This window comes from Panthera onca, chromosome A2 (genome assembly GCF_046562875.1).
Source record: "Panthera onca isolate mPanOnc1 chromosome A2, mPanOnc1 haplotype 2, whole genome shotgun sequence".
Taxonomy (NCBI): Eukaryota; Metazoa; Chordata; class Mammalia; order Carnivora; family Felidae; genus Panthera; species Panthera onca.
The window spans coordinates 11,586,589-11,613,701 of record NC_138340.1 but is presented as its reverse complement, the minus strand read 5'-3'; the positions used below and the strand labels follow the sequence as shown (position 1 = coordinate 11,613,701).

The window sequence follows — 27,113 nt, the reverse complement described above, 5'->3', positions numbered from 1 at the left end:
GGCTTATACCCTCGAGGAAGCACAGGGCAAGACTTGGAAAAGAGACCAGGTAGATAAATTTCAGTAAGTGCTTCCATGAATGAAATTGTAATGGAGAACATTTCAGTAGACTGGGTTCATCTTTCATCCATGCCTGTGAAAGCTACAGTTGTAATTTTGCCATTTGCTAAGCTGTTTCTGTACTTAAGTTTGTTCTTGTAAAGTCTGCTGCTTGACATTCCTCTGGTATTACAAAAAGCCTGCTCAGATTTCCATAATCAAAAACAAGTGTTAAGCACTGTTAGGGTCATCGTTTTCCTACAGTTCTTACTGTTGGATTTGTGCAGTCCTTTAAGGAGCTCAGAATAATTGAGGATCCAGTGGCCAAGGATGAGACCAGCCCTGCCTGTCACTAGAACTTCAATTCTTAGCTTGAGGGAAGGTCAGAGGTCATCTTGAGACTGTGCCAGATGCTGTGGGTCCTTTCTCCAGGAAAAATGCACATGCATGAACATTGAACCGTTGAGGGAGACAGTTTTCAGAACCCTGAAGTTCATCCGAGGAGTATGTACTAAAGTGAATTTCCTGGATTTTACTTTGAGAATGAAAAATTTATTATTACGTTAATTGAAAGACTCTTGGTAGTTTTGAAGACTTCTGTTTTCGCACTAGCTTGCTTTCGCAGACATTTATAAATTTATGACTTGGAAACAACGTGGAACGCCCATTTTGGTTTGTTCTTGAAAAATCTTCCAGAGGGTTTTATAGAGCTGTCAACCTGGAGTGTCAACAGTGTTGCAAACTTTCTCGATACCCCTGTGCATCCCTCTTTTCCAGCTTGTTTTCTTTCCTAGGGATGAGGAATGTCAGAATGGGCCTATCTGTGTCTGCAGAAGAAGGGAGGTTTTTGTTCACTGAAGCTGCCGCTGTTTGTAAAACTGTCTCCAGGATTTGGTGTTGGCCTGGAGCCTTTGCTGCAGAAGGTAGCCCAGTGGGCCACTAGCCAGCCTGTCATTTGGTGGTGTTGGGTGTGGGTATACTTGGAATTATGGCTGTGGGTCCCTATTGTGGTTTAGTGCCTCCTTTCTGCTGTGGGACATGTGTTCATGCGTACACCAGAACTACATGCTGAGGGATGGCAAGGGATCATTCTTCACCATAATATGTTCATGCTTAGGAATATGAACATGCTACTCCAGGTGGTGTGCGTGATGCCACTCTGCTGTCTCCCCAAATTCCTGAGTGGTGGAAGGAATAGGAAATACAGTACCTCATAAACTTGAATAATTCATACTTTCGTAATTGGGGCAGGGTTGTCAGAGGTTGCAAAAGAACTATTACTTCTAAGAATAGTGCATATTAACACCTCCTTTGCTCCTTAATCTCTAAAGTTTGAAGATTAATCTTGTTATGTGTTGATGGATATTTAAGCATTTACTGTTGGTGTTGGCTTTAATTAATCCCATTGCTCTGCTCACTTGTATTACAGTCTTATTGTACAGGCATGATTTTTGTTACTTGAGCAGTTTCCCCTTTCTATTCTGTAATTAAGAGAAACAAGATAGGGTACACGGAAGTTTTGTAAAAGATGGTGCCATCCACGTGTAGGTTGTTTTAATTTACAAGCTTCACTGAAAATTATTTGGCTCTCAAGTGCTTTCAGTTATTAAAAAAAACCTGCTAAGTAATAAAGTCGTGTATGTGTGTTCATTTGTTTTCCTTTTGACACTAGGAAACAATTGAGCTGACAGATTAGCTGTCTGGAAATAACACCACCTTTGTGTTCATCTATTTCAGAATCATAACACACATCTTTGTAATCCCAGGAATGCAGTTTTGAGTTACTAGTGTTGGAGTCCTCTTGAGTTGCAGCACATACAGCCTGTAGTTTAGTTTGCCCGTCCTCAGGGTCCTCTCCCAGGACATCTCTGGGCCTCTTTGCTGTGGGAACCCTGTGTGAACATCCTTCCCTTGTACGTGTGAAAGCTGAATGCCCACCCTGGCCTATGGCTCTTTCCGCTTGCCTTCCCGACCCCCACATCCCCTTTGTTCACCTTGAGGCAGTGCTTTTCTTTTATCCATGACTCTTTGTGAAAAGGTTCCCTGTGACGGATAGAACTATCTTTTCTGAATGTATGTGGGTTTTTTGTTTTTTTCTTTTACCGGCTTGCCTGTTCTGAAATGGTGAAGTCAAACACGAGTCCCCTGGCTGTCTTTGTCAGCCTCAGTATATGGAGCTGCAATGTGGGTCTGTTTCCCACTATTTCCCCAGACTGGGAGCTTGAGCATACACGTTTATGAGCACTCTGTTTTGGTGGGTATTTGAGTGGATACTATGGCCTAGGAGCTAGATTTCTAAGAAAAGCTCTATGTTTTCCTTAAGTCTTAAGAAAACAACTTTACTAATGGGGTACTGGTATCATCTTGGTTTTGTAAAAGGTAGCTGGTGCCCAGAGAGCTCAGTCACTTGAGCAGGAGTGCAAGGGCATGGAGCTGGTAAGTGGTACGCCTGGCTCTAGAGCCCACGTGTGCACACGTGCGTGCGCGCGCGCTCTCTCTCTCTCTCTCTCTCTCTCTCTCTCTTTTTGTTTTTAAGATTTAACTAATCTCTACACCCATCGTGAGGGTCGAATTTACAGCCCTGAGATCAAGAATTGCATGCTCCACCATCTGAGCCAGCCAGGCACTCCCACATGCTCCTGACTTCGTTCTCCAAGCTGTGGAAGGAGGGAATCGGCCACGTTCAGATGGATGGAGTGGTAACTGACGTGCACAAGATAGATCATGGGAGTGCTTGTGAGAGGTACAGGCCAGCCACTCTGAGAAGAGAGTCCTTCCAGCTGTGAGCATAGGAAAGGAGCTGGCATTTAGGCTGGTCCATCTGTGAGACAGCTGAGGCCTGGACAGAGATTTGGACTGTTCTGCAAGCAAGCACCTGCCCCTCGGAAGCACTCACGGAGGAGGGTCACGTCAGAGGAGGGTCATTACTCTGGCTGCAGACCTCTTTTTCATCTGGGTATCTGGTCATTAAATGCAGTGCCACCCTCCAGAGGAGTCTCATGAAGACATTCACATGAGTGGAATTAAACTTCACCTGCCTTGATTTGGTTTCACCTCCAGTTTTTCCTTGTTACTCTAGTGAAAGTCTGTGAATTCAGACAAAGGAGTTGGGGGAGTCAGTAAGCTGGAGTAAACTTCATCTTTAGCCCATGTGCCCTGGGCTTGCTATATCAGGGTGTGAACTGGATGATCTCCTAGGATTATGGTGAGTCTCTATCTCAAGGTGCTGCTTATTGTAGGGTGCGATTGCGTTCCAGCTCATGGGTGTTTATTTCCCACTTAGGGACTGTTGTTTAAAGGGAATTTCCTGCCTGAAGCAAACAGGCCAAATTCTGCCAGGGTGTGTGTGGGACTTACTAGATAATGGGGCACTGTGCTATATCTTGTGTGTGCAGTGAGAATTCAGTGATGAATAAAAGTGTTTCCCATGTCTGTATGCTGAGTACAATTAAATCATAACTGGGGGCAGAGTGAGGCAAGTGTTTAAGGGGGTCCTAATATGTCCAGTGGTGGGCAGTGGCCCAGTGCTAGAAAGGTGGTAATTCATTTAATAAGAGTGCCCTGAAGAAACATCATTTTACTTTTAAAACCTTTCTTTGACTTTATAAGATCACAAATGATTTCGTTGAGTAAGAGTTTGGCTCTGAGTACTGTGAGAAAAATCTAGTAAGAGAAAATGGTAGAAGTGGTTAAACAGACTTCATGCAAAACTGAAAACTAGACCAGTAAGTAAGCTAGTTGGAATATGATCAGAAGGTAATAGATCTATTGGAGCAAAATTCTCCTGCTGCTTTAAAACCCCACTGTATATATATAGGCTAAAACCGAAACCCCGATCCTGTGGTACTCTGGGCCCTACCTAGCTTCTATGACAGACTGCTGTCCCATGTCTTTGTTTTTTTTTCTAGGACCCCCCCCCCCCCCCATCTTTCAGGGTCCAGTTTTGATCTTATTTTACAGTGACCTACCCCCCCCCCCCCATGCACAGTGTGGGGCGTGAAGTACCCTGAGATCAATTCGCATGCTCTACTGACTGAGCCTGGCAGGTGCCCCATGACCTTACCCAAGTTTTAAAGCAGTGCTGTCCTGTGGAACTTCCTGCAATAATGGCAAATTTTTAGTTTTTGAGTTACCCAGCATGGTAGGCACTACCCCACATGATGAATATGCCTGCTTTGACAGGTTTTAGAGAGGATAGGCTCATTTTAGTCTCTTGGTGCTTGTGGTTGACACTGCCTTGTAGCAAGGCAGGTGGATATGTAGTGCTGGAATGCAGGGGCACGTCTAGGCTCGAAGTGGGGCTTTAGGCATTGCCAGGAGGGTGGATGAGGTCTCCTGGAGCTCTGTGGAGAGAGAACGGGGTGGGGGTGGGGGGCGGCTGGGCCCGCATTTAGAGTGAGAGGGCAGTCAGGAACAGAATCCTGATTTGTGGGGACGGACAAGCACCCTGCTCCCCTCCTACAGGAGGCTGGAAGCAGAGTCCCAGCAAAGTCCCAGGCTAGAGGAAGCTAATAAGCCTGCATAGCCTAAGAACTCAGGTGGAGAATTAGCCTTCTTCATCAGATCAGGGAAAGGGGTTTTCCTTTGAAAACTGTCCGCCATGGAGTGAACTCCAGTTACCTACGTAAGTATGGTATTCTTAATCTCTGCCCTTCTGTTTTTATAGCCTAGAAAATTCCCCACCCCTCCTTGGAATTTGCTTTATCTGGTATCTTTCATTTCATTCATTCCATACATCCCCATTTTGTGAGCAGAGCTTTTGGGGGAAGGGCTGGTGCATTTGGCCCATTATCTTTGGGTGTGGAGAATATGACCAAAGGCTCAAGCAGGGACTGAGGGCCGAGTTGTGCTTCTAGAAAGTGCCAGCGGTGGGTCTACCTGGAGTGAGTCAACTGAACGAGGTGGATGAAGCCTGCCCACAGGGTTTGTGCTAGTGCGCTGCAGACCAGACCTGAAGGCCCATTGGGTTTCATTCTGTGATTACATTATGAAATGTGCAAAGCTAATATTAAATCATGGCATTTGCTTTTATTGATAGTATGATTAATAGTGTTAATTGAGCGCTTAGTTTCTCTTGCATCCCATTTGACGCTTACACCAGCCCTGTGAGGGTCTTCTCTCCAGAGTTGAAGAATCTGTGGTGAAGCCATCTGCTTTTTTTCCCCCTGTTCAAAAACATAAAACTTTGCCATCTTAATATTTTTAAGTATACAGTAATGTTAAGTCTGTGCATGTTGTGTAGCAGATCTCTAGAACTTTTCCATCTTGCAAAATTGAAACTATGTCCATTTAACAACTCTCACTTTTCCCGCCCCTCCCTCCAGCCCCTTGGCAACCGCATACTACTTTCTGTTTCTAAGAGTTTGACTGTTTTAGATAGCTCACATTAAGTGGAATCGTGCAGTGTTTGTCTGTCACAAGCCTATTTCACTTAGCACATGTCCTCCAGGTTCATCCATGTTGTCACATGTGAGAGGATTTACTTTTTTAAGGCAGAAAATACCCGACTGTACATAACCATATTTTCTCTATCCATTTATCTGTTGATGGACATTTGGATTGCTTCCCCTTCTTGGCTATTGTGAATAGTGCTGCCATGAAATGAACATGGATGTGCAGGTAGCCACTTGTCTACTTTTTGAACACAATTTAGAACTTAAATAGGGAAGTCTGCTACGAAATTCCCTTGTCCTGTTTGCATGCTGCAACTGATTTGGGATTGGAGGGTTTTTATTAGGCAGATGTGAAAAGTGGGCACAAGGGTACAGGAAGGAGATGATTCAGCCGGTGGTCCCTTGTCCTGCTAGGTGTCTTTCAAGGCAGCCTAGAAGAAAGTAGGGGCTGGTTACAAATGGATTGGACCCTACCCCTTTCTGGCTTTCCAGGATCTTATCCTGTCAGCCACAGTCTTGGCTTCTCAACCCAACCCACTCACATTTCCATGACAGGTAGCTTGACTTGTGTTCTCATTTCAGCCAGTGTAATCCTGAAAAGGCTCACAGAATTCCTGTAACCTAACATTTCTCTGTGAATTGCCTCAAAATGTGACCAAGGCAGCTTAATTTTTGAACTCCTGTAAATGGGATGGCCCTTAATAACACACGATCAGATGTAGCAGAGGTGAGAGGTGTCTCCAGCATCAGTTTTGGCAGTGTCTGCCTTTGCCTGCACTCAGTGTCCTGTGACTTATGCCTGGACATCTTGGATTGCTTCATACTCCCTCCTGCCCAGTGCAAGAAGCACCAAATGCTGTCCTTGGAGGCAAGCACAGAGCTCAAGGATAAATAGACTAGACAGCTTGCTCTCTCAAAAGGAAGCAGCTTAGATTTTGACTTTTCCTTTTTCAGAAAATCTGGTCATATCCTTGTAAATGGGACCACCCATTCAAGGACATCTCAATTTCTACTTTTTGGTTCTTTTTTATTATAATTTTTTTAAATGTTTATTTTTGAGACAGAGGGAGACAGAACGCGAGTGGGGGAGGGGCATAGAGAGAGGGAGACACAGAATCTGAAACAGGCTCCAGGCTCTGAGCTGTTAGCACAGAGCCCGATGCGGGGCTCGAACCCATGAACCGTGAGATCATGACCTGAGCCGAAATCGGATGCTTAACGGACTGAGCCACCCAGGTGCCCCTCTACTTTTTGGTTCTTAACGAATCATGAACTACTATGAACTTCCACATGCAAGTTTTTGTGTAGACATGTTTTTCTTTCCTTTGTTTATATAGCTAGGGGCAAAACTTCCTCCTTACATGGTAACTATGTTTAACCTTTCCAGAAACTGCTGGACTGCTTTCGAAAGTTGCTACCCCATTTTACATTCCTGTCAGCAGTGCATAAAGGTTCCAGTTTCCCCACATCCTTGCCAGCACTTGTTATCTTTCTGATTGTAACACAAATTCCTTTTAAGCCTAGCAGAATTTAAGTAGTTTTAGTTTTGACTTCTTACTCTCTCCCTTTTGAGCAGCAGTTGCAAGATACGGGGTTGTGTTCTCAGTGTTCTTGGAGAATACGTCTGCCCAAATGAGCCTTGTCATGTGATGTGCCAGTTACAAGACACTGGGTGCAGATCTGGATGCACAGTATTGTCAAGAGGTTGGGTTTTAAGTCGTTATCGTGAGTCCTGTTTCTTTGAACTTTTGTTCTAGTGATGCATTAATTGATCTTTTTAGGTAGTACAGTGTTGAGGTCTTTGGGTGAGGGTTCCAATCCACTTTCTTCCTTCTGGTTTTTTACTCACAGGGATGCATGTGTACCTGAGGCTATAGATTTATTTCAGAACCCATCTTACTCTCTATGCTTGTTGCTGAAACAGCTTCTGGTCCAGGACAGAGGATGAGAACTAGATTCATCAAGGATCTTATGCTGACTGTGCCTCCCAAGATTTGAAACCAGCCATAACTTTGAAGTCACTCTTTTTTACTGCTAAAACTGCCATTGGCATTCTCTTGTCCTGGGACTAGAATGAGCTAGTCACTCAGTGTTTTGTCTCCTGTTGAGCTGACCTTCTTTTTACCTCTGGTGTGTTCTGCACTGGCCATTAGAGCATGCTGAAAATGGAATGAACCACCTGAGGAGGTAAACAGATGAACTGTGACTAGTGGTATTGAAGCTGAACATGGACACTCACTGGCATTTGCAGGAATGGGCAGTGATCTGGGATGGGCTCCTTAACCTCTGAGGCTGTTTCCTATCAGTAAAACGGGATAACAAAAGCACCCCACCTACCTGAAGGTTGTGAAGATCCTGTCTTGGATCAAGTAGCTCTGAGTGTTAGTAACAAACTCCGGCTGTCGGGCACAGCAGAGGGGAGCTCCTCTGATTTCACGGAAGATGCCGTGGATTCGGTCATACGGGGTTAAAGGTGAAGTGGTTTGCAGTTCACATTTGAGTGATTCTAATTTCTGTCTTCCAGCTTGAGGATACTTGGGATGACCAGCTCAGTCGTCTATGCTTCCTTCCCTACCTCATTTTCTTGCCATCCTGAAGTTTACTTGTCTCAGTTGCATATAACTCGCAACGATATGTTGCTTGGTCTTACTGTTTTTCATCTTTATTACCAGCGCAGCACATTATTTGCAGACTTTTGCCACTTCCTCACTTAAGTTCATCCATGTCATGGTAGCTATAGCTCATTCATTTTCACCAAAGTGTGAATGTATCACAATTGATTCATTCTCATGTTGGTGGACATTTGGGTCCTTAGATTGATTATTTATTTTAAGGTTTTATTTTTTAAGCATTCTGTACACCCATCGTGGAGCTCGAACTCACAACCCTGAGATCAGGAGTTGCATGCTCCACCGACTGAGCCAGCCAGGTGCCCCCTTTAGATTTATTTTTATTGGAGAGGTAGGGAGGGTGGAATAGGTATCACAACATTATTGCTGTGAGCATTCTGCTTGTATATGTGCATCGGAGGCATGTGTACAGGTGTGTCAGTAGGTGTTTGGGAGTGGAATTACTGGGTAATTGGGGATGTCTTAATACCAAATTATTTTCAGAAACAGTCCCATCAGTTTACCTGCCCACATCCCAGAATGTTGGACCACATTTTCACAAATGTTGGCATTAATGTGCTTGTATTTTACCAATCCTGGCGGACATAAAGTGTCATTGTAGCTTCAGTTGTCAGGGAAGTGGAGATGAATGAGGCTGAGCATCTTCTTGGGTTTATTCATTGTCCTTGTTGAAATGCCTGTTTCTGACTTCTGCTCATTTTCCTTTAATTTATCTTTTTTAATTGATTTGCAGAAGTTGTTTATAGAGCATGCGTACCAGATCTTTGTGGATAATACATTTTGCAAATATTTTTCCCTAGTGTGATGTCTCCCCACCTCCAGAGTGTCTTTTGATCAACAGGAGATGTTAATATTCATGTAGGTGAGTTTATGAATCTTTGTTTTACAGTTGGTGGGAAGAGCATTACCTGAAGTCAGGTAATCTATTTTTTTAACATTCTGTGGATTTTTTTCTCTTTTCTTTTTCTTTTTTTATTTAAATTCAAGTTAACATGCAGTGTAGTCTTGGCTTCAGGAGTAGAACCCAGTGATTCATCTCTTACGTATGACACTCAGTGCTCATTCCAAAAAATGTCCTCCTTAATGCTCATCACCCATTTAACCCATCCCCCATCCACCTCCTCTCCAGCAACCTTCAGTTTGTTCTCTGTATCTGAGTCTCTTATGGTTTGCCTCCCTCTCTGTTTTCATCTTATTTTTCCTTCCCTTCCCTGTGTTCATCTGTTGTGTTTCTTAAACTCCACATGTGAGTGAAATCATAAGATTGCTGTCTTTCTCTATTTCACTTAGCATAATACCCTCTAGTTCCATCCACCTTGGAACTGGCAAGATTTCATTCCTTTTTGTTGCTGAGTAGTACTCCGTTATACATGTATATACCATATATATATATATATATATATATATACACACACACACACACACACACACACTATATAGTGTGTGTGTGTGTGTGTGTATATATGTGTGTGTGTGTGTGTGTGTGTATATACATATGTATATATATATAATTATGGAAAGAGCCCAAATGTCCAGCAACTGATGAATGGATAAAGAAGATGTGGGGGGGGCGCCTGGGTGGCGCAGTCGGTTAAGAGTCCGACTTCAGCCAGGTCACGATCTCGCGGTCCGTGAGTTCGAGCCCCGAGTCAGGCTCTGGGCTGATGGCTCGGAGCCTGGAGCCTGTTTCCGATTCTGTGTCTCCCTCTCTCTCTGCCCCTCCCCCGTTCATGCTCTGTCTCTCTCTGTCCCAAAAATAAAATAAAAAAAAAAAAAAAAAAAAAAACGTTGAAAAAAAGAAGATGTGGGGTGTGTATGTGTATGGGGGTTATATACACACCTCATGTCTTCTGTATCCATTCATCAGTCAATAAACATTTGGGCTCTTTCCATAATTGGGCTATTGTTGATAGTGCTGCTATAAACACTGGGGTGCATGTGCCCCTTCGAATCTGCATTTTTGTATCCTTTGGATAAATACCGAGTAGTGCAATTGCTGGGTCACAGGGTAGTTCTATTTTTGAACTTTTTTGAAGAACCTCCATACTGTTGCTTGCATTCCCGCCAACAGTACAAAAGGGTTTCCCCTTTCTCCACATCCTCGCCAACATCTGTTGTTGTTTTCTAAAAGTTGTGAGGTTTTGCCTTTCAAATATATGCCCTTTGGGGCGCCTGGGTGGCTCAGTCGGTTGAGCGTCCGACTTCGGCTCAGGTCACGATCTCGCGGTCCGTGAGTTCGAGCCCCGCGTCAGGCTCTGGGCTGATGGCTCAGAGCCCAGAGCCTGCTTCCGATTCTGTGTCTCCTTCTCTCTCTGCCCCTCCCCCGTTCATGCTCTGTCTCTCTCTGTCTCAAAAATAAATAAATGTTATAAAAAAAAAAATTCAAATATATGCCCTTAGTTCATCAGGAAATGATTTTGGGGTACGGGGTGAAGAGTCGTGCAGGCTTCGTGACCTCAGTTGAATGACTGATGGCTAGCGTCAGCATCCCTGGCTGTGAAACTGAGATCTTAGTCCTTACCTGTGCTAGGTTCTCATGGAGTGCGGAATACAGCAGCCTAGCCTGAGCCTCAGTGAGCATTCAGTAATTGCTCCTTGGTCTGAGTCCAGTTGCTTTCCCTAAGCATGTGGACACTCAGGGAAAGTTGGCGCTTAACTGGGAAAGTTGTTGCTTATACATTGCCTGCCAACCACTACAGGCATCGTGGCCAGGCTGGGTTTGGCTGCTCAACGAATCCTCTGGCAAAGGCACTGGTTAGCTTGGAAAATGTTCAGCTGCATGCAAAGCTTGCCTGATTCAGGCAGGTGCTCAGTCAGTACAAGAGCTAATTGGTGTGCCATCCGATGCATTCTAGAAGTGACTCTTTCCTAGGTCCCTAGTGCAGTAATGAGCCTGGGTCGAAGATACTTTCCTAACCAGGAGCTTCAGGCCTTGAATGGAGCTTGTTTCCTGACGCTGACATTGAGTACGTGTCAGACGTGGATATATCTTCGTATGCTCTGGGAGGTCTGGTTTCAGAATGAGGGCTTTGGGAGACCCAAGGGCATTGATGCCAACCCTTGCTCATGGAGTTGGTTATGGTAGATGGTGTCCTGTCTGTGAGCCTTTTCCAGTTAGGCTCTCCCAGTGTTCTTCACTGGCATTTTGACCAGGGGCTTTGTCATACACCTTTTACAGAGGGGACCACTGAGCTGGGAGTGTATTAATAAGTCATCAATAATAAGCCACGAAATGTTTCTTGATTCCTCTCAACCCTGTAGTGTCCACACATTACTGGAAATAATCTCAGCATTAAACAGCTGGGGTGTGGTTTGTGAGCTTTGACGTTTCTTCTGATGGGTAGCAGTGGCTGTCCCATCACTGTTAAAGGTGACAGGAGGGTCTACACACATCCCATCAATACTAGAACACAGAATGTAGGGAGAATATTGTTTGTGGGTAGCCCTGTGAGCTTGTACACACAAAAATAGGTGTTATGATGCAGGGTGACCTTTTCCCTACTTGTGGCTTTGTTGTATTTTATTGGAATGACAGTGAAATGTTTTAATCAGAAGACCTCATTCCACACGCAGAGTTGTCCTGATGCTTGTTCCCTCTGACCTGGAAGGTGTTCTGCTGTTGGCCAGGAGGGAATCGTTTGCTTCTCTGGCACTTGGCTGTCTAGGAGCCTTCCCCACCCCAGCGCAAATATCTTCACTAGCTTGGAGACTCAATCAAAACTTTAAAATTGGGCCAAGGCCCTCTAGGAAGCATTTAGTTTGAAAAATTGTTCTACACAGTAGCTTTGCTGTATCACGATAAGTTACTTTTCCCAGAAGATTAATAAACTGTACTTTAATCACTCTGGAAAAGCTGAGTATCAGTGTTCCCCCTGCTCTGAGTTAGTAGTAATCTTCTTCCTCAGTTGATATGAGTGCAGGAAGTGCTCTGGTCGTAGAGCCCACAAGGATTTTTTATGACTCCTTGAAGATTGTTAGTCTTGCTGCTTTGCTGTGTTAAGTGCAAAACCGCAAGTCACAGAACCCATTGTTTACCTTCATCTAGAGTTTTCCTTTCAGAAAAGCACTTTTTAACACTTACTGTTCACCAGTATTCCAGTAGTTCCCATCATGTAGGAGCTCCCAGTCTACGCAGGTGGATTTCTGTTCCAGAAAATAGAATATTTGGTTTCCCTCCCCTAATTACTGTGACTGAACAACATTGAGCGCTTGCTAATCCTTGGCACAGCCCCGAGGGTAGGCCCTGTGAACCAATGTTTCACAGATGAGGAGTCAGGAGCCTAACGATGATGTCTGCCTCCCAGCTCAGCTCTAGAGCATGGGGTTCAGACCAAGCTGTTTGGGTTTTTGTTCTGCACTTGCAGGTCTGTGTCTGCCCTCGCAAAGCAGCACGTCTGAAGTGGGTGGGGCCCTGTCATGGTTTATTTGTTCATTTTCTTAAGTTTGTATGCTATAAAACTCACTCTGACAAATGCACTACCACAATCAGAAACAGAATATTTCCAGCAGCCCCCCAAATTCTCTTTGTAGTCAGCTCCTCCTCCCACTCCCAGCTCCATACATGGGGTTTTATTTTTTTTTAATATATAAAAATTTTTTTAAGTTTATTTATTTTGAGACAGAGAGAGAGAGAGAGCACGGGGGAGGGGCAGAAAGAGGGGGAGAGAGCGAATCCCAAGCAGGCTCCACACAGGCAGAGCCTGATGTCGGGCTCAAACTCAACAAACTGCGAAATCATGACCTGAGCTGAAATCAAGAGTCAGACACTTAACCAGCTGAGCCACCCAGGTGCCCCTGATTTTTATTTTTATTTTTTTATGTTTATTTTTGAGAGAGAGTGTGCACACATGAGTGGGGGAGAGGCAGAGAGAGAGGGAGACACAGAATTCCAAGCAGGCTCCAGGCTCTGAGCTGTCAGCACAGAGCCCGATGCGGGGCTCGAACTTGTGACCCATGAGATCATGGCCTGAGCCCAAGTCGGATGCTTAACTGACTGAGTCACCCAGGTGCCCCCACACATGGGTTTCTAAAACAAGCTCCTCAAGCAGTTCTCTTTGCAGAGATGAGAGCTACCACTTTACAAGCTGTTTGCAGAGCAGCAATTAAGTCATTTTTTGCTTATGCTCTTTGGTAGGATGAGGTGGGGAAGTGGGTGGCCATTTTCTCGTAAGGACAGATAGCACCAGAATGTTGGGCCCTGCTCCTGAGGGGTGCCTGTGTCAGCCTGTTGCTGCAGCCTTACTCGGGGTAGGGGGGGCATTGGTGGCATGCCACAGAATGCATTCATGTGGGGCCACCAAAGGAGCTCTGGAAACGTGTCCCTCTTCCGTTGCTTCTCTACATCTGTCCACATTGGGAATTCTTACTGAGGTTACGGCATCTATTTCAGGGAGTCCCCAAAATAAACTGCTTTTTAAGCTGGGATTGGCCAAACCTGGATGTCCCAGGCCCTACCCCCAGGTCCCATCACCATCCTGCCAAGCTCCCACTTCTACCAAGGGTCTCTTGAGTTGATTACTCTGCTGACTGAACACATATATCACTGCAAAAGAATTGTGTGACTTTGTGAAAGTTGCAGAACTCTCTAAAGAGGAGAGCCTTTTCAGAATGCGGGCCGGGGAGGGACACTCTGCCCATTTATGCATAATGCTCACCTTCTAATAAAATGCTGGGACCTTCTGCAAGACAGGCACATGGGTTGCAAGTAAGCAGTGTCAGGCTAGAGCCTTGGGTATTCATGTAGGCAGCTGTGGTAGCTGAGCTTGTTTGCTCCTCAGATATCTGTGTGTGCTAGTGTTTGTTATGCCCTGTGACCAAGGAACAGCTCTGTGCCAGCAAAAGAGGGCTGCTGTTGCAGTGCTCAGGGCACGACCCATAAAGGTGACATCAAGGGGCGCCTGGGTGGCTCAGTCGGTTAAGCGTCCGACTTCGGCTCAGGTCATGATCTCACGGTTCATGAGTTCGAGCCCCGCGTCGGGCTCTGTGCTGACAGCTCGGAGCCTGGAGCCTGCTTTGGATTCTGTGTCTCCCTCTCTCTCTCTGACCCTCCCCCATTCACGCTCTGTCTGTCTCTGTCTCAAAAGTAAATAAACGTTAAAAAAAAAAAAGGTGACATCAAGACATGCCACCAGTTACCCAAGTGCTGGAACCCTAGGACTTCAGCCTGAACTGCTTAGGGATCTCTTAGCAGCATGAGACCTATTTTCTTTGTCAAGGCCTCTGGTGGGGTTGGATTGTATATTCAACTAGGGATGAATGATTTGGCGTACTTTCTGTTAAGCCGATTTTCTGGTTGTAGGGAGCAGATTGTTGCAATTTTGGTTTAGTTCACAAGTGTTAGGGAAGCTGTATAGAAGTGCATTTTCATCCCTTTTTCTGGGGGTGAGGAGTGGGGAGAGAAGTGATGTGACCGCAGGCTTTTACATGAAGAATGCCAGAAAAGCATTCTGTAGTTCTTTTCTTGACAGCCATTTGAGTTAACCACAGTCTTATTATAGACTTAGCTAAGGTTCAGGCAAAAACGAACCAAATATTCCAGCAGTGCTTACAGTGAGTATTTGTTTGCGGACTTCTGCCGATGCCCCATGTTTGTGTGTTTTGCAGAGCCCACCGAGAAACCAGTGCTTAATAATGGAATCTGAATTGGGTCGTGAATGTATGGGCCTGCCTGACGTACCTGTGCCGTTGCCTGCGTAGAGCAGGCGTAGAGGAGCCTTTACCACAGTTGTTGGCTGCTGGGTAACCAAGTGTCTGGCCACCTGTCCTGTTGTGGTTCACAGTGGTTATCCCAGCTGGCGACACTGGTTGTAACAGAGCTTCCTGTTATGCTTCGCCTTCATCTTAAAGATGAGATTGCAGAAATGACTGATTAGGATTGGGGACGCGGGGACATGCAGACAGCACCCCTTTCCTCCCTGCCGCTGGTCCCTTGGGAGTCTAAGGTGTTTGAGCCAGGCCTTTGTATTCTGCTGTTACCATTTTCCGTCTTCGCTTTCCAACTGAAACTGTTGCTTTCTGCCTCTTATATCATCCCCTGTGATGAGGGTAAGCCTCAGATAGAGGAAATGAGAACACTCCTAGTTGGAGCCCATATCTGTATTCCCTTTGTCAGCAGGTGGAGCATTTCCTGCTAAACCTGAGCCACGTGCAAAGGCAGAGATCAAAAAGCAGATGAAATGTCAACATGCTTTGAAAGAGATCTACTGACTGTACAAATAGAAAGTTTCTGATATTTGTCCTGTAGACAAAACAAAGGAAGGTGTGGGAGTGTGTCAGGTTTTGATGAATAAAAAACTTAAAGCCCCCCGTAAGGCTATTTACAAACTTCGTGAAGGCATAGTTGAGGGGCTCTAAATGCTTCTGTGTTTTGTTTGAACATGACGATGCGGGAGTAATATATTCCCCCTGATGTATACTTAGCAGCAGAAAAGGGAAGTGCCCTCCATAGATTTAGAACTGCCTGAGGAGCAACTTGAGAAGTCCTCATAGCTTGTGCAGCCTGGTTACAGGAGGGCGGCAGGTTTTCCTGCTCTTTCTGACATTAGAAAGTGCCATAGCTGGTTGCCATTCTGTGGTCTTTTGTCAAGGTTATGAGAACGTAACCAAGGGCTGTTACTGTTTTAAATCTTGCCATTACCTATTTGTGTGTGGGAGGGGAAAGAGCTAGTTTTTATTATTATCATCATTATCATTATCATTATTATTATTATTTTATCATTTTCTAGAAGCTGTGCCAACTGCTTATTTCTTTAGTCCTTGCAAAAACAGAAGGTAGATATTTAAAAAATGCTAAAAGAAGGGCCTTGGGCTGACGTACCACCCCAGTGTCCTATGGTCTTGCTGGATCTAAAGTATGTGTTTCATGGGGTGAAGGGGGAGTGTCCCCACCATCAAAGACCACACTCCCCATGAGAGGCAAAAGGGGTTATGTGCTTAGAGAATCCGAGAGAAATGAATTGTTGTTTAGATGAGAGAAGACTCTGTCAATACACCTTCTTTGTTAAGTGGATTTTCAGAGAATTTGAGAATAAGTTAGTCTTGCTTTAGTCCCTTGGATTTTCATATCTTAAGTTTAAAGCTTGAGATTGGGCAGAGGGCTGCTTCAGGAGCCAGAGCTCAGTGCAGTTGAGAGGTCAGGAGACTGTATCTGAGTGCCCCCTCCTATGCCGAGCCCCTGGACTCCCTATTCACTTCAGCAGCCATGATATACTCTGCATTACTGCTGTCTGAAGACACACTGGCACATCTACAGGCTTCCTGCCCTCTTTCTGGGGTAAAGGGGTCTCTGTCCTAGGCTTTGAGCTTGGTGTTCCTGGCATTTGTTATTGGTTTCTGGTTTTTGTTTTTTAATGTTTATTTTTGAGAGAGAGAGAGAGAGAGAGCGCACGCACGCGAGCTGGGGAGGAGCAGAGAGAGGGAGACCCAGAATCCGAAGCAGGCTCCAGGCTCTGAGCTGTCAGCACAGAGCCCGACGAGGGGCTCGATCCCACGAACTGTGAGATCATGACCTGAGCCGAAGTTGGACGCTTAATCAACTGAGCCACCCAGGCGCCCCAGTTTCTGGTTTTCTTTAAACATTTATTGGGATCTTTCAACGTGACAGGTGCTGATTTGATGCTATTCATAGCAATATGAACTTTGAAGGAGAGGAGCAGACATAATCCTAGTTTGTTGGATGCCGTGGTTGCTTGTAATTTCAAATTCTAATTTTTCATTGCTGGTGTATAGGAAAGTTACCTTTTGTGTATTAACCTTGTATCCTGCATCCTTGCTGTAATTGCTTTATAGTTCCAGGGAGTTTTGAGTCTTTGGGATTTTCTACATAGGCAGTCCTGTCCTGTGCAAATAAAATTGGTTTTATTTCTTCCTTTCTAGTCTGTATCCCTTTCAGTTGCTTTTCGTTTTTCTTTTTCTCTTTTTAGAAGGAGAGGGAGAGAGAACGAGTGGGGGAGGGGGGAAGAGAGACTACCTTAAGCAGACACCACACTCAGCATGGAGCCCAACACGGGGTTTGATGCCACGACCCTGGGATCATGACCTGAGCCTAAGTAAAGAGTTGGGCACTTAACCTACTGAGCTACCGAGGTGCCCCTTCATTTCCTTTTCTTAATGCATTAGGACTTCTAGGACAAAGTTGGAAAGGAGTGGTAAGAAAGGACACTCTTGCCTTGGTCCAGATCTTAGGGGAAAAGCATCGAGTTTTCTCAGCATTCAGTAGATTCTGTGATTGTGATGAGACCAAATCTGGCCACGGGAATCCTTGAGAAGACCACTTAAGGCAGACTTGGGTTGGGAAGGGGTAGAGACTCAGGGAAGGCTTCTTGAAGGATAAGGGTTTGCCAGGATGGGGTGCTGTGAAGGGCAGGGTATTCCAGACAGGGAGGGCCTACTATATCTCAAAGTAAGTAATCAAGAGTGTCAGAATGGTACACATGCAAGCAACAACAGTGAGGATATCTGTGTGAGAGAAGGGGAACCTGATGAGAATCCTTGAGTGCCCTGGTGCCCTGAGGTGCTGGGGACACGTTTTGCATAGATACCAGACCATAGCATCTGCGTGCTGCAAGAGGAGTTCAGATATGGCATAGCTTCCTTTAACAAGCTGGTTGTCTGGGGTGGGCGGGCTCTACCAAGGTTCCGCTCCAACTGTATCACCTGTTCCTTGGGCCAGTGTCCCCCTTCATGGTCCCTGTAATCAGTCAGTGGCTGACGTGGAGAGTCAACACAGCACAAGTAGTGTTATGGTGTGGAGTGTTGAGGCAGCTAGGGAAATAATCATAACTAAAGAACAGTTTTTTTCTCTTCCCTTTTTTGAAGGCAGACGTGTTCATTCTTTGTTCTCGGAATGGCCTTCTGGGGTCTAGGATAACCTACCCCACACCATTCATTATCCTTGACTGCCATGTCGTTTTACCACACAGGGCCCCAAACTCCGGGCCTCGCCCCCACACTGGCTCTCTATATCCTAGGAATTTTGGATGTCAGCCAGGCCCTAGAGCCCCAGGCTCCGAGGAGATCAGCGATTCTGTTCATTTTGGATTAGCCCTGGCACCCAGCCATCATTTACAACATTCTTCCCTGGGAACCCAGCAGAGAAAAGTCCCAGGAACTGGCCTGATGTACCTTTGCATCATGAGCTTGCCCTGGGTTGCTGGTTGCCCATGGTATGTTGAGAAGACTTTCCTACAAGCACAGTGGGAAAGGGGAAATTTCCACACCCAGAATATAACCTCTTGGTCGTATTCAGTGCTGGCGACAGAATCCTATCCCACCATTCCTCTTTCCATCCCTTGGCTTCTTGACTGAAGAGGAAATGAACGGACCCCAGAAATCTCTACATGAGGGTGTGTTGCATCTGAGCTAGTGGAGATCACAGTGGGGTGCCTGGTGCCTGTCCTCTAAATGGGTACATAGAGGTCAGGGTGTCTCCTCCACTGTGAACTGCATATCCAGACCATTATCAGTTACAGCTGCAGAAATGCAAGCGAAGGAGAACATTCCTCTTTGGTGTTTTCATTTATGTTTTACTCAACACAGAAATGTTTAGCTTTAGATTATGAGAAAATTGCTGTGAATTACATTTGTGAAAACTCACAGACTCCTGGTATGTCCTGGCGTGGTGCCCCATTTCTTGATTGTTCTGGATTGTGCAGTGGTTCACAATCTTGGCTTGGATTTTAGAATCACCTGGGGAGCTTTTGCAAATCCTAATACTTGGCCCCCACCCAGCATCCTTTTCGTTGGAATCTCTGGGAAGGGGCCCAGGAATCGATATTTCTTATGGTTTCCTGAAAGCTGCCAACTGTACACTTCTGTAAACTGCTGTTTGAACCTCATTTCACCCTGGGCAGGTGTTGAATGTAGAGCGTACAGAAGCTTCACGGCGTCATGAGGAAAGACATACATTGGGCAAGTTGTAGGCTTTTTTGGGAATGCTTGGCTAAAGGTTTTTATTTACTTCCTTTGCTATCTTCATTGCCGAGCACCACCACCTTAGTCTGAGGAATGGTGGTCTGGTTTATTAAATTAAGATCCAGTTGACTGTTTTGGCTACATTTGAGCCCTGCTGAAATCAGGGAACTGGGGCGTTGACTTAAGTCCTGAAGCTATTTCTGCTAGTCATTTGAGATGGAAGACCTTCCCGAAATGAATTACCAGAATCTTTGCCCTCGGGTAAACAGGCGTGTGCCTTTAGCAATGTTCTTAATAGCACTATTGACAAAACCCAAAAGGTAGAAGCAACCCAAATGTCGGCTGACAGACGAATTGATAAAGTATGACACAGCCATATAATGGGATATTACTCACTTGAGAAAGGAAGGAAATTCTGGTACAGGCTGCAACATGGATGAACCTTGAAGACATCATGCTGAGTGAAGTAAATCAGATACAACAGGGCAAGTGCTGGATGATCCTCCTTGCATGAGATCATGACCTTATGAAATAGTCAAATTCCTAGGGACAGAAAATGAAATAGTGGGAGCCAGGGATGGGGGAGGAAGTGGGCTGGGAGTTACTGTTTAGTGGGCAGAGGTTTGGTTTAGGAAGGTGGAGAAGTTCTGAAGGATGTTGGTGATGGCTGCACAGTGGTGAGAATGTACTTATTAATGCCACTGAATTTTACACTTAAAAATGGTTAAAATGGTAAACTTTATGTTGTGTATATTTTACAACAGTAAAAACATTTTTTTTGATGAGTGTGTCCTGCCTCTTCTGGGTAGATAGCTGGGGCCCCCCTTGCTGAATTTTGGTCGCGTTCACCGCAGAATAATGGGTGGTACCTGCACAGGTTGCCTGAGGCTGTTGTCCTGTGCTGTGGCAGTTAAATTGTTGGCTGTTTTTTCTTCTGGTAAAACGGCACAGTTGTCTCCTTGCTTGCTATCAAATTGCCAGCTGTTGCTTCCTCCTCCTGTGCCTTCAACTGCTCCACTCCCCTTTCAGTGGGCTGCTTCTAATCTGCTGTTCTGGGAACAGAGATAAGCCTGCCTTCCTGGTGGTGTGGGGCTTTGTGGTGGCCCTACCCAGTGCCACCCTCCCAGGACTTCCAAGGCCAGGAACCCCTCATCAGCCGCTCTGGTGGAACTAAACTGTTGAGTTTCAGGTTTATTTTGTGGCTTCAGTTTTTACATTGGTAGCCAAGGTTTAGCTAACTTGTTTTGAGTTAAAGAGGAGTTTGTTACTCATTGATTTTTCTGTCTGGATGTCACCATTTTGAATGGTGCTTCCATTGGCCCCCTTGAGCTGTTGGCTTCAACTGCAGGTGCCTGTTGTGAGGACGCCTGGGTGCGTGCTCGGTGTGGCAGTCCGACAGGAGCCAGCCTCTCCCTGGGCACTGGCTTCCAAGACGAGGTGCCCGTCCTTCTGCCTGCCTGGTGCTGAGCAGAGAGCTCCTCTCCTTCCTGTGCCGGAATCTGCTTGGGCCTGAAATTGTGAAACCCAGGACTTAGGATGCTTTCAGTTTGGGAAACATCTGTAGATGTTTTGTTCTGTGCTCACAGTGCCTTATTAAGGCAGACCACTTTCTTCACAGTCCATCGTGTAATCCAAGTAATGCTGGGGGCTCTGGGGCCAGGGTTTCCAGCAGCAAAGAGGAATCCTTGGGGTGTAGATGAGTCCCCAGAGTCCGAGTTGAAGGGTGGGGGTCATGACGGCATCTCCCCAGAGGACTGTGACCTGAAGCTCTTTTGCCTTTGGCACATGGGAGCTGTGGCGCTCCTGAGAATTCCGGGACAGAGAGACCACTGGGCAGGGCCGTGGAGTCTAGCGGCTTCTTGTCATAACTGGAGGACTCTCTTTGGCCTGCTTTCCTAAAGTAAAGGTGGAGCATGTTTGTGGAATGAAAAATCCGGCTTTGATCAGTTGAATAGCCGTCCTTCAGCTTACAACTGTGGCATTTATTTGTTTCGGGAATCATATAGTGACTGCCCACAAAACAGCTGGTGTACTGGGGAATTTGCATCTTCCTGGCTGCAGCCTGCCTGAGGGGTACAGTCGGAGGACCGCTGAACTGACACTTGACTCTGGAACAGAAGGTGGCTGTCTGTACTGGTTATAATCAGTGTCTGCGCTGAAAGTAAAGTTGTGGTGCAGAGCGGGCTTATAATGAGCTGTGTTGTCTTGTATGTAAATCATTGAAGGTGAATGTATTCAGTCCTTTTTTATTGTCTTTAAAGGTGACTGTGTAAAGATGCTGTCTGAGTGGAAGCTGCAGTTTGAAGTAAGCCACAAGCCCCTGTGTACAGAGCAGATACATGTATCTGGGAAACAGGCTTTAGAGTAATTTACACATGAAAGATGTTTCCGTGGAGAAAGCTTGTTTTCTGCGTGGACTGTTATCCCATTTAGTGCATAATACAGAGGAAATGAGAAGAAGAGATCAGGAACCACAGAGCCTCACTTGTGAAAGTCCCAAGGGATTCCTTTAAAAAACTTACAAATTTTTAAAAAGCCCCAATCTCATGTGCACCCTTGCTCTTTTTTTTTTTTTTTCTCTCTCTCCGTAGAACACTACATAATTTTCGTTGTCATTTTCATTCTTGCTTGTCCCCACACCCCCACCTATGGGCTGAAATGGGAACCCATGAGGACAGGTGTCTTTGTGCCGAATCCCAAGAGCCTGCAGTGTTGTAAGGTTGTTGATGGCTGGATCCGAAATCCAAAGTTTTTACCCAAACCAACAAATGGTGGAGTATGCCCACTCATTCCCAGGGTCCTGCTTCTTGGCCAGCCTGGACCAGGAGTTGGTTTTCAGCCTGTTCTTCACCTCAGCACCATTTCCTCATAGACCCGTGCCAAACATACATATTACATCTATTAGCACATATCAGCGAAACAGGGCGACAAAAGTCAGAAGCAGAGCAGGCCAAATAGATACTGTTTGGTGAGGGGAGGAAGGACATTCAGATCACAGGAGTAAAGCTAACAGAAGGAAGGAACTCTTACTAGAACCCCTTGATTTGGGGTTTTGCAGGATCCAAAGCACCATCCTGCCTACCACTCTCCGTCTAGGTCCTGCTGTGGGACCATTACTTCTGTGATGCAGTAAGACTTTTTTTTTTTTTTTTCGTTTATAAAGAACACTTTTTAAAACCTCTCATACCTTGGATTGAAATCAAATCTGTAGTGGCCTGTGTCTCTTGTCTACTCACTAGAGGTGGTGAACTTAACCCATGAGGAAACTTGTCTGTTGAGGGGACACGGGAGCTTACTTTTTCATAAATATGGTTCAGTATGAAAATGGAACAAATCAGAAACATGGCAACTATAGACTTGGTGACAGAAGGAGGTGTGTGTGCTGGGAACTTGATCACCTGTGGGGTGCGCTCAGGGCAGGAGCAGAGTTAACGGTGGGTCCCAGCCGTGAGGATAGCCTGGCTGGGTCAGTTGTGTTTGCCTCAAGGATCTTCCATAGGACTGATGTTCTGTATGTTGGTGTTGTGTGAATGAGTGAGCTTCCTTTTTCTCCTGGGCCTGGAGCACATCTGTTTGGGTGGTGGTCTAAGGATACTTGATGTGCTTGCATCCATTTATTATGAAAGGGATTTGAGTTTGAACTGGATTTGATGGGGATTTTTCTTCAGCACCCATGGTGCATTTCTTCACCCGAAAGTATAATGCATTTTGATGCCATTTCTATGGCAACTGGTGAACTCCAAGGGAACAAATTCTATTTTTGTGCTCTAACATGGTAACAGGATTAGTGAAGGCACATCGAAAATTCCATTATAAGGCAGTGCTGCATTTTGAAGAGAATTGAAATGGTCCAGTACTAAATTTTTAACATGGACTCCATTTGAATACACTTCTAATAATCTGCATGGCGTTCAACCTAGTCTCTGTTTTAAATGTCATTAGGTTTTGTGGGGTTGGGAGGGGTTGATGGGGGCTTATTTTTAATCCCAAATGGGTCCTCAGTGAAGTCTTAAAGGAGCTCCATTCTCTGGATTTCAAAAGCCACCTTGTTCATGCGCCTCTGTTATTAGAGATATTATTAGAGATTATTAGAGATTCTTACCTTCCAAGTGTGTGACACCCTCCCCACACCTGAGCCTGCAGGTCAGGTATTTTTTACTTTTCTGTCCTGCCTTTGAACCAGACCTCTCCGAGAGACCAAAAACAAACAAACAAATGAACTCCTCGGCCGTGGCAGCCCACTTAGGACTCCTCCCCTGACCTGAGCCCCTTGCTGAGGTGGTGGTGTTCGGCCGGGCGGTAGTACCCCTTGCCTTGTCTGTGAGGGCAAGGAGCTGGCTGGAGGTGGTCGGGGTGGTGGGGGCGGGGTGTCGGGCCAGTGCCCCAACAAGCACCCTTTGCTCCCATCGCTCGTGAGCCACACCGTCCTCAGCTTTGGAGCTCCCCTGATAGCGGTTTGGGTTTGGGGAAACGCTACCCAGTTTTTTTCTGATTTTAACTCAGAAGCCTAAGCTTTCCACTAGGGTAGTTTGGAGACGTCTGGGTGAAGCATCTCAAGCCTCCCTTGCTCCAGGCACTTGTATCTGAACCTGGAAGCATGGGGGGCTGGGTGGGAATGTGGGGGAGCTGAACAAGGGCAGCCAGAGGTAGAAGAAAGACATAAAGAAGTTCCAGGGTCGTTCTGCACTTTGGTTTCCTCCAGTTGTTATGGACGGAGAGACTGTAGCTTCTGTTGTTGAGCTCCTCGTGTTGAGGCCTTGTCTCGAGTTTAGGCCGTGCCACCTTGACACAGTAGGGACCTGGGCAGTTGTTTTCGTCAGTGGAGAGCTGAGGACTCGTGCCCGTTCCTCTGACCTTTCTCTCCCCTCAGCAGATGGTACTGTTGCGTGTTCTCCTTCACCAATGAAAGAGCTCATTCATGCCATTCACTGAGGGTGGACTCAGAGCTCTGCCCTCCTCCATCTGCTGGGGACAGGGCCCACCACCCAGCTCGGAGGCCGCCCTCAGGCGTTGACTTCCTCACGTTGGCCTGGTGCCGTGCACTGTCCTGGGTAGCACCAGCTGCTCGGCGGCCAAATCGGAACAAGGGAAATGCAGAGTCTCTGTGCTTGTGGGAGGTGTTCAGGGTTTGTCAGTAGTCCTGGCTGAATTCTGCGTTTGTCTCACGAAACAAGTACGGAACAGCTACAGTTTATGGCTGGCCCCTGCATTCCAGTCCCTCCTAGTTATGACGAACCTGGGGGCCCAGCAGAACCTTTTTGCCCAGGCTCTGAAACCTTTACGTGTTATTTTCACATCTCACCTCGCCCTTTTAGTTGTGTTTACTTTGGTCTAACACTCTCCTTCAATATCGAGTGCACTTTTTTCCTAGGATGGTTTCTGCTTCCTCCCCTTTCGTATTACTATTCAACACTCGTAGGACAAACTTAGATTTTCCTCGGTCCTCTGATTAAGTTGCCAACAGCCTGATTGAAAATGCCGGGAGCAGCCGTGGTGCCTGGGACCACATGGCCTACACCTTGTCTCTCTCTAACTTGCCTTGGTCCCACGTTTCTTTCTACTTCCCCAGCAGGGACTTTGGTTGACATTCTTCTGGGTACTCTCCTCTCTGGACACAGAATTTCCTGAGTGGTCTCACTCAGCCCTGTTACTCAGCTGCTACTCTGCTCAGTCTGCTCCTATCCGCTGGTAATCAGCTTTTTACCAGGGACAGAGTTTGTCTTGCGATGGTTCACCAGTTGAGGTTAATCCTGGGCTCCCCTTTGACCTCAACAATTGGGATTCAGCCTCTAAAATTATCTGAGTCTGACCCCCATCTTCTGCCTTTTTTGTTGTTGTTCTTGTTTTGCTCCTGCAATAGCCTCATTGCTGAACTTGATTTCCACCCACCCACCCCCAATAATGTTCCTAAATTGTGGGAGCCTCAGTAAGGTGGCTCACCTCAGTAAGGTGACTCTAACTATTCCAGGGACTAGCATTTCCCCATGGGAGAATTTGCAAATTGAGCGTAGCTCAGACTCTGGCCAGCAGCCACGCCAATGATGTTGTTTTCATTGTACTTATTTTTACACTGGCTTTGTCTTCATAGCAGCTGATGCTGGTTGTTAAGTTAATGGCTTTTTTCTTCTTTTTCTTTTAGTTACATGCAATTATCAGTGCACAGGTTTTTGTTTTTTTCTAATCCTTTGAAAGTAAGTTGCAGATGTGATTTTACCTCATGTACTTTGGCAAACATCTCTTTAAGAATAAGGGCATTTTGTTGAAAGCAGGGACTGTAACAGATACTTGTACGTCCGTGTTCATAGCAGCATTGGTCAAAATGGCCAAAAGGGAGAAGCAACCCAGGTGTACGTGGATGGATGCACAGATAAACAAATGTCATCTGTCCATACAATGAAATATTTATTCAGCCTTAAAAAGGAAGGAAATTCTCATACAGGTTACAACATGGATGAGCCTTGAGGACATTTTACAGAGTGAACGAAGCCAGTTAAAAAAAGGACAAATACAGGGAATGCCTGGGTGGTTCAGTTGGTTTTAAGCGTGAGACTTCGCCTCACGTCACGATCTCACAGTTCATGAGTTCGAGCCCCATGTCGGGCTCCGTGCTGATAGCTTAGAGCCTGGAGCTTGCTTCAGATTCTGTCTCTCCCCCTCTCTCTGCCCTTCCCCTGCTCACGCTCTGTCTCTCTATCTCTCAAAAATAAATAAACATTAAAAATTTAAAAAAAAAGACAAACACTGAATGATTCCACTTACGTGAGGTACTTTTGAGTAGTCAGATTCGTTGCAACCCATGTTAAGATTTCTTCTGTTGTCTCCCATAATGTCTGTCTCATTCAAACAGGTTCACACACATCACATGGGATATGTTAATGTTTTCTTTTAAATAAATACATTTAAGTTTGTAAAAAGCAAGTTGATTTAAAGCATACGTGGATTTTGGGGTGGTGAAGGTGGTAGGTGTGAACTGACCAGGGTCAAACCAACCCACTCAGTGTACTGGCTCTGGGTCCCTGTGGCCCTGGAGTCAAGTCCCTAAAATGTGTGCCCTGGCTTCCTTTCTAGAGGAGGAATCTTCTGGATGTTTATGATAAGATCAGTGCTAACGTCTCAGGCCTCTTGAGCATCAAAATGTGGCTTGTGTGACTGGGGAACTGAATTTTAAAATTTTACTGATGCTTAATTTAGTTATTGGAGAAGTTTTAGTATGTTTGGAACACCTTGGGTATGTGAATCTACTTTTCATCCATAAGTTTTATAGAGTCTAAATGCAGATACAATGTTTTATGAAATACTTCATGAAAATTTAGTTCCTGCATTGAGATGTGCTGTAAGCATGGAGTGCTCACTCGAATCTCACACAGTTAGTATGAGAAGAAATTAAAATGTCCCAGCTTTTTATAGTGCTTATAAGTTGAGATGGTACTTTGGTTATATTGGGTTCAGTGGAATAGAACTATTGAGTATTCAGTGAAATATGCTGTTAACTTCACCTTTTTACATTACTGCGACTGGTAGAAAATATCAAATTGTTGGAGGTGGCCATGTTATGTTTGTATGAGGCACAGGTGGATACGGTATAAATACAAAATATCACTTTCTTTGTGTAGCAGCTCCTGGCCTCCCTCCTTCAGGTCTTCCTATTATTTCCCTCTCTGGGCTACTGAGGTTTTTAGGCCATGTTGGTTTTTGGTGAATTTTCACTGGAGTTGCGTTTGCTTGTTCTTTCCCTCTGTCCTAACAAGGCCTAAGGCCTGGGAGTATCTGAGCTGTAGGCACACCTCTGCTCCTCCACTAAGTGGAAGAGGCTCTCTGCCCCATCTGTCACCTGCGCGAGGTTTGCTGAGGGGCAGGAGGAACATGAGTTCTGATCTGTGTTTCTGCATACATGGGAGAAGGCCCGCCCCTGTTCCTCTTGGGTCTAGCTCTTGGCCCCAGGTCCTCAGCAGAGGTGTGGGAATCTTCGGTGGGAGGGCATTGGGACCCCAAAGAGTATAGAGGGGGCACTAGCTCAGATGAGCTCTGCTCCCTCCCAGGCAACACATGCCTGGCATGGAGAGCTGGGAAAGGCCTGGACCTCAAGCCGCCCGATATTTAGGTCTCCAGCTTTCCCTGGGCACAGTTTGAAAACCACTTA

The 27,113-nt window shown here is 45.7% G+C and overlaps 1 protein-coding gene across 4 annotated transcripts in view; it reads left to right on the top strand.

Annotated features, from left to right (window-relative positions):
• BRD4 (bromodomain containing 4) overlaps positions 1–27,113 on the top strand; it is an 87,062-nt gene that overhangs the window by 10,168 nt on the left and 49,781 nt on the right. The window contains exon 2 of one of the 4 annotated variants that reach the window (XM_081791911.1): positions 2,576–3,244. The exons of the other annotated variants lie outside the window; for them this stretch is intronic. The gene's annotated coding sequence lies outside the window, so the exon portion shown is untranslated. The remainder of the gene's footprint in view (positions 1–2,575; positions 3,245–27,113) is intronic. 4 annotated transcript variants of the gene reach the window in all.